Source organism: Mobula birostris, chromosome 6, assembly GCF_030028105.1.
Source record: "Mobula birostris isolate sMobBir1 chromosome 6, sMobBir1.hap1, whole genome shotgun sequence".
Lineage (NCBI taxonomy): Eukaryota > Metazoa > Chordata > Chondrichthyes > Myliobatiformes > Myliobatidae > Mobula > Mobula birostris.
In genome coordinates this window covers 101,784,203-101,792,333 of record NC_092375.1, presented here as the reverse complement: position 1 = coordinate 101,792,333, position 8,131 = coordinate 101,784,203, and positions in this window count along the sequence as shown.

The window sequence follows — 8,131 nt, the reverse complement described above, 5'->3', positions numbered from 1 at the left end:
CAATGCCTCTAGGTGTGCCCTTCTTACAGCGCAACAACCATGACATAAACCAAAAAAATCTTACCTTCTTGTACTGTATTCTGCATTGTATCTTACAATACTAACAGCAGTGTATTTTCTTTTACTAACGTAGACCTAATAATAGACATAATAACATAATAAACCTTTTATTACAAACTTTGGATCTTATAACATGTGTGACTTTGCCTCAAACTGTGTGAGACTGTATGTATGTCTAGTCTCTGTATCTAGCTGGAAGTTTGCCTTGTCTCCCAGACCGTGTGTGATACAACTGTGACTGTGCTTGACCTTCATCCGTGTCAGTCTCTCGAGTGACCTCTGTGTCTTTGCGGTCTGCATCATTCTTGGTGTCGTTTGTTCCCATGTCTGTATATGTGGAAATGTCCCGTGCATCTGTACGTGGAAACTCCCTCTTGCCTGTCTTCAGCAGATGCTTCCTGCTCCTCCTGTAGACTCTTCCATCCGGCGTGTGAACTATGAAGGATCTCTTGGTTGCTGATGTCTGTTCACAACCACAGCTGGTTGCCGAATGTCTCCTCTCTGTATTCTGACATTTTCACCTGTATGCAGATCTGGCAACCGTCTTGTATGTCTGTCATAGTAGCTCTTTTGCTTTATTTGCTTGTACTTTTGCTTGTCATGTACTTGAGCATTACCTTCAGGAGTCAGTAGAGTTGTGGATGTTGGCAGTTTGGACTTCAGACAACGTCCCATCAATAGCTGCGCAGGAGAGAACCCCACACCCTCAATCGGTGTGTTGCGGTATTCAAGCAGAGCAATGTAAGGGTCACCGTTGCTGCTATGTGCCTTCTTGAGCATGTTCTTGACAGTTTGTACAGCTCTCTCTGCTTGTCCATTAGACTGAGCGTGCCCTGGACTGGAAGTAACATGTTGAATTTCTGAGAACCCTCTGAACTCACCACTGGCATATTGTGGACCATTGTCACTAACGACAATATCTGGAACACCATGTCTTGCGAATGTCGACTTCATTGCGGTAATGACCGGACATGTCACTTAACTTGGTGATCTCTGGATATTTTGAATAGTAGTCCATGCAAAGCAGATATTCTGCACAATTGTAGTGAAAGAGATCTGTGCCAATCTTCTCCCATGGTCTTCCTGGTAGTGGGTGGGGAAGCAGAGGCTCTCTTGGATTGCTGTTTTTGATTTCATTACAGACAGCACACTGAGACATAATGTCCTCTATCTGAGTTGACATGCCTGGCCAATAGAGAATGTCCCTTGCTCTTTCTTTACATTTCACTATCCCCAGATGTGATTCATGAATTCTGTTGAGCATTTCCTGTCTCATTTGGTTTGGTACAATGAGTTTTGCCATTTTGAACATTAGTCCTGATGCATAGCTGATTTCCTCTTTAAATGCTCAGTATTTCTGCATTTCCTTGGGAACATCTTTTCTTTCTGTTGGCCATCCATTCATGGTAATGTCTCTTAGCATTTACATTTCAGGATCATCTGCAGTCGCTTTCCTAAACATGTTCAACTTCTCCTCAGAGATGGTAGCTGAGGTGTAACCCAATTGACCTCCAGCTCTCCTCTTAGCAACTCTTCTTTTTGCTCTTTGAGGTAAGCACAGCACAAAGCATCAGCGATGTACAGTTCTTTTCCTGGCTTATAGGTGACTGTGAGAGTGTACCTCTGTAGCCTGAGAAGCATCCTTTGCAGCCTCATAGGAGCTTGGTGGAGTGGCTTTTTGAAGATGCTCTCAAGTGGTTTTTGATCACCCTCAACCTGGATTTCTTTGCCATGTACATATTAGTGGAACTTCTCACACCCATAAACTATGGCGAGTAATTCCTTCTCAATTTGAACATATTGGCGTTGACAGTCTGTAAGTGCTCATGATCCATACACCACAGGCCTCCCATCCTGCAGTATAACAGCTCCTATTCCCTCCGAATGGGCATCCACAGACATCGTCACTGGTTTATTGACATCATAGAACTTGAGTGCTGGTGCATTGGTAACCAACTGCTTCAATGTGTCAAAACTTTTCCTTTGTTCATCTTCCCAATGCCATTCAGTGTTGTTCTCTAGTAGCTTTCGGAGTGGAGCGCTGACCTCTGATAAGTTGGGAATGAATTTGGCAAGATACTGTATCATGCCCATGAACCTCAATAGTTCTTGCTTGTCTTCGGGTGGTGGTAGCTGTACCAAAGCTCTGACCTTTTCATCATCTGGTTTTAGCCCATCAGTGCTGAGTACATGACCTATGTATTTGATCTCTGTAGTTCTGACCTTACATTTACTTTTGTTCAGTTTTAGGCTGTACTCATGTGCTCTCTCCAGGAGCTTCCTCAGTCTCTGATCATGTTCCTCAATTGTGTCACCCCATATCAGCAAATCATCAGTGATGTTGACCACCCCGTCCAGGCCTTCAATCATTTGTGCCACGGATCTCTGGAATACTTCTGATGCAGAAGAAATCCCAAAGGGTAGATGCAGGAAACGATATCTCCCTATGGGCGTGTTGACATAATTTGGAACTTTCTTCATCCAACTTGATCTGCCAGAAACCTTGATTTGCATCTAATACTGAAAAGTATTTCACATTAGGCATGCGGGAGACAACCTCTTCAACCGTGAGCAGTGGATAGTGCTCTCTTTTGATGGCTTGGTTGAGATCTTGTGGATCCATGCAAATCCTCGTCTTTTTTTCTGTGACCACTGTCACCATACTATTCACCCAGTCAGTCGGTTCTATTTGTCTTGTTATGACTCCCATCTGTTCCATTCTGTGTAGCTCCTCCACTACTCGATCCCTGAGAGCTACTGGAATCTTTCTCGGGGCATGCACGACTCGTGCAATAGTTGGATCAATCTGGATATGGTGTTTCCCTGATAAACATCCTAATCCAGAAAACAAGTCATCAAAGTCTTTGAGAATGTCATTTTCTTTTTCAACACCAGGCCTAGCTTCATGCATGTTGCTTTGCCCAGTATTGCTGGAACATGTTGCTGTACCATTTCAAACTCGATCTTGTATTGTTGACCTCTGTACACACAGGTGAGTGTTTTTTGCCCAGAGCTGTCTTGTGGCCGAAATATGCAACAAGCTTGCAGGTGGATTTTCTCAGTCTTCCTCTGATATCCAGTGAGTTGAATGTTTCTGCTGACATTACATTGCACTTTGCCCCAGTGTCAAGCTTAAATGTCACATTCCTCCTGTTCATTATCAGATCTTGAGTCCAATCATCTTCATCCTCCATCTCTGCATTGTCACTATTCTTGATGCATACCTCCTGTTCCACTCCAACTGTGCCAATGAACATGTCATTGTTGCCCTCACTCTGTTCCACGGCATGCATTTTCCTTGCGTTCTCCTTCGATTTGCACACCTTTGCAAAGTGATTTCTTTTCTGGCATAACTTGCATGTCTGACCAAAGGCTGGACATTTTCTGTATCCATGTTTATAACCACATCTGTTGCAGTTAACTTACTTTTGATCATTCTGTGGAGCTGGCTTTGTCCTACTCTTGTCAGTTTTCACAGTTTTTATTTTGTGCACTTCAATCTCTTCATTGAGCACTTTAACCTGACTTGACATGATCTCGCTGGCATGGCAAACATCAATCACCTTTTCTGATGTAAGATCCGCCTCTCTCAATAGCCTGCCGCTCACTTGATCATCTCCTATGCCGCATACAATCCTGTCACGTATTAAAGAGTCATGCAGTTGTCCGAACTCACAGTCTTTTGCCTTGTTCTTCAAATCTGTTACATAGGCATCTATGGTCTCTATTGGTCCTTGAGCCCTCGTGAAAAACCTGTGTCAGATGTACGGTAGGTTTTTTCTTGGTTCGCAGTATCTTGAAACTTTTTCTTCAACACTTCAGTTTTGTCTTGCTCATCATCTTGGAAGACAAACGTGTTGCAAACCTTTATTGCCTGTTCCCCCACCACATGCAGAAACGTAGCACATTGCACTTTCTCCGTCTTTTCAGCTAGGCCGCTAGTGGTGCAAAGCAGCTCAAACTTCTGGATCCATATTTTCCAGTTTTCAGTAAGATTACCTTGTAGGCTTAAACTTGACGCTGGCCGTAACAGTGACATCTTTTACGTGTCTTCTCTTCCTTTTTTTTTGCGATTTCTTCTGACACCATGTAATATTGACGTGACTCGGACACCACTGCAGATTGAACAACCACGTTTATTCACCAGACTTCCATTTTACTTCTCCTGGTCCTGACGTCATACACACTCTGACCTTAGAAATACTCACACAATACGTTACAATGCCTGCTGGTTAACTGACAACCAGGATGACTTTCACTAATTGATCATTGTTCCAATCACCATCTTGAAAGTTCTTTGGGTAAGCCATTGAAGAAGTCATGCTTTAGAATGTACAGCTGAGCTTTGAGATTTGTAGTTTTGTGGTTTTTACTGAAAAAAGGAATATTTTGAGTTGCATCTTTGTTCTGTCTCCTGGCTTCAGGTCTCATCGGTAGTTATAGGTGAGGGAACACAACAAATAGGCTATGAGGTGCTGTATTATATCGACATGGCAATTTCAGCGGAAGACTTGTATGCAATTCTACAACAGCAGCAAGCTCAATTTCAGCAAGCCCAGCTGAAGTTAATTGAAACCTTGACCAACAGGTTATCAGTGGCCAACAATGTCAGTGATCAAACAATGAACTGAAACAACAGGAATTCTGCAGGTGCTGGAAATTCAAGCAATACACATCAAAGTTGCTGATGAACGCAGCAGGCCAGGCAGCATCTGTAGGAAGAGGTGCAGTCGACGTTTCAGGCCGAGACCCTTCGTCAGGACTAACTGAAGGAAGAGTGTGTAAGGGATTTGAAAGTTGGAGGGGGAGAGGGAGATCCAAAATGATAGGAGAAGACAGGAGGGGGAGGGATAGAGCGGAACAAGTGCTACACATGCCCTTACACTTCCTCCCTTACCACCATTCAGAGCCCCAAACAGTCCTTCCAGATGAGGCAACACTTCACCTGTGAGTCGACTGGGGTGATATACTGCGTCTGGTGCTCCCGATGTGGCCTTTTATATATTGGCGAGACCCGACACAGACTGGGAGACCGCTTTGCTGAATACCTACGCTCTGTCCGCCAGAGGAAGCAGGATCTCCCAGTGACCACACATTTTAATTCCACATCCCATTCCCATTCTGACATGTCTATCCACGGCCTCCTCTACTGTAAAGATGAAGCCACACTCAGGTTGGAGGAACAACACCTTATATTCCATCTGGGTAGCCTCCAACCTGATGGCATGAACATCGACTTCTCTAACTTCCGCTAAGGCCCCACCTCCCCCTCGTACCCCATCTGTTACTTATTTTTATGCACACATTCTTTCTCTCACTCTCCTTTTTCTCCTTCTGTCCCTCTGAATATACCTCTTGCCCATCCACTGGGTCCCCCCCCTCCTTGTCTTTCTTCCCGGACCTCCTGTCCCATGATCCTCTCGTATCCCCTTTTGCCTATCACCTGTCCAGCTCTTGGCTCCATCCCTCCCCCTCCTGTCTTCTTCTATCATTTTGGATCTCCCCCTCCCCTTCCCACTTTCAAATCTCTTACTAGCTCTACCTTCAGTTAGTCCTGACAAAGGGTCTTGGCCCGAAACGTCGACTGTACCTCTTCCTACAGATGCTGCCTGGCCTGCTGCGTTCACCAGAAACAATGAACTGAACTCATTGGAGTCAGTTGGAAATCCATTACCACTTTCCAGTTCAACATTGCTTTGTGCATTACATTTGAAACATGGCTTAAACGTTACAAAGGTATACTCTAGGTTAAGTTCGCCAGTAAAGAGTGCTCATGGAATACACACACTTTGTTCTGAAAATTGGGTACTGCTGAACATGGGCATAATTTCAATTTTATTGTGCCTAAGAACCTGCGTGAGCTATCGTTTAACTAAACTGTCCGACAGCTAACAGGCATTTTTCTCTACCAGTCACTAACAATGCCTTAAACTTGTTAACCACGGGACCAATGATTTCATCACATCCAGTGTTGTCAATCAAGAACGTGAAAAGTTCACGCCTTATAAGATGACTGAATCACAGTTTAAATGTTTGAGTTTTATTTGTGGCCTTCAGGCATCAAATGATGCAGACATTCTCAAATGGCTCGTGGCCGGGCTGGAGCAAGATCCTGATATGACTCTACAAGCTGTCACTCAAGAATGTCAGTGTTTGATCAACTTGAAACACAATTCCAACCTGGTTCAATAGGACCATGTTAATGCAGTTTCCAATGGCCCAGATGTCATTACTCAGCAGGTCTCCAAGTGGCCAAACACAACTTGTTAGAAACTGCCAATGCAAAAACACATTTGCAGCAAATGCCAACACTATGGACACAAAGAATAGGTAGATAGATAGATAGATATACTTTATTGATCTCGAGGGAAGGTGGGTTTTGTTACAGCTGCACCAACCAAGAATAGAGCGTAAATATAGCAATACAAAAACCACAAACAATCAAACAACAAATGCAAACTATGCCAGATGGAAAATAAGTCCAGGACCAGCCTATTGGCTCAGGGTATCTGACCCTCCACGGGAGGAGCTGCAATTTCAATGGCCACAGGCAGGAACAACCTCCCGTGCCGCCCAGTGTTGTATCTCGGTGGAATATGGCCGAAGTCCAATAGTAAAAAGTTCAATATCCGGTCTACAAACACGTTCCTCGATCGTAATATGACCAGGATTGCACCAAAAGAAGGCTTTTGCTGTCCTTTGTTGTTTTCTAGGCCAGTGAAGCACAAGGTCAAGAAGTTTCAAAAGCCATCAAAATCTACAAAGAGTTTAATGGTCACATTCAACGTTGACTTCAGTCCCAGGAGAAGGTATGTCAACGTAATTATCAGCAATCAGTTGGTCAAGCAACAATTCAGTATGGTGTCAGACAGCACTATCATCTCCAAGCGCAAGTGGCAGGCACTTAGGTCCCCACCAGTCAAATCAAATCATCATTTTGCCTACAGTGCATCAGGTGGAACACTCCAGCTGATTGGCGATCTGCACTGCATGGTAACCAAGTCAATGGTAGGTGACCAGCTAGATCTGAATGTCCTTGGCATTGACTGAATGGACAAGCTTGATCTTGATCCCCATACCACCATAGGTATGTGAGACCATACAGCAACAACCGCAACAGCACTATGCAGCAGTGTTTCAAGAAGATTTAGGTTGCTGCACCAAACTGCAAGCAGAACTATACCTCCATCCAGATGCAAAGCCAGCCTTCTGTCCCAAAAGACTGTACCATACGCTGCCTTACCAATCATAGAGCAAGAGCTAGATCGTCTGCAACAAGCTGGTGTGATCAAAGCTGTCAACTCCAATAGTCATTATCAAGAAAGCCAATGCTAAACATGAGGAATTCTGCAGATGCTGGAAATTCAAGCAACCCACATCAAAGTTGCTGGTGAACGCAGCAGGCCAGGCAGCATCTCTAGGAAGAGGTACAGTCGACGTTTCGGGCCAAGACCCTTCATCAGGACTAACTGAAGGAAGAGCTAGTAAGAGATTTGAAAGTGGGAAGGGGAGGGGGAGATCCAAAATGACAGGAGAAGACAGGAGCGGGAGGGATGGAGCCAAGAGCTGGACAGGTGATTGGCAAAAGGGATATAAGAGGATCATGGGACAGGAGGCCCAGGGAGAAGGAAAAGGGGGAGGGGGAACCCAGAGGATGGGCAAGGGGTATAGTCAGAGGGACAGAGGGAGAAAAAGGAGAGAGAAAGAAAGAATGTGTGTATATAAGTAAATAACGGATGGGGTTAGAAGGGGAGGTGGGGCATTAGCGGAAGTTTGAGAAATCAATATTCATGCCATCAGGTTGGAGGCTACCCAGACGGAATATAAGGTGTTGTTCCTCCAACCTGAGTGTGGCTTCATCTTTACAGTAGAGGAGGCCATGGATAGACATATCAGAATGGGAATGGGATGTGGAATTAAAATGTGTGGCCACTGGGAGATCCTGCTTTCTCTGGCGGACTGAGCGTAGGTGTTCAGCAAAGCGGTCTCCCAGTCTGCGTTGGGTCTCATCAATATATAGAAGGCCACATCGGGAGCACCGGACGCAGTATATCACCCCAGCCGACTCACA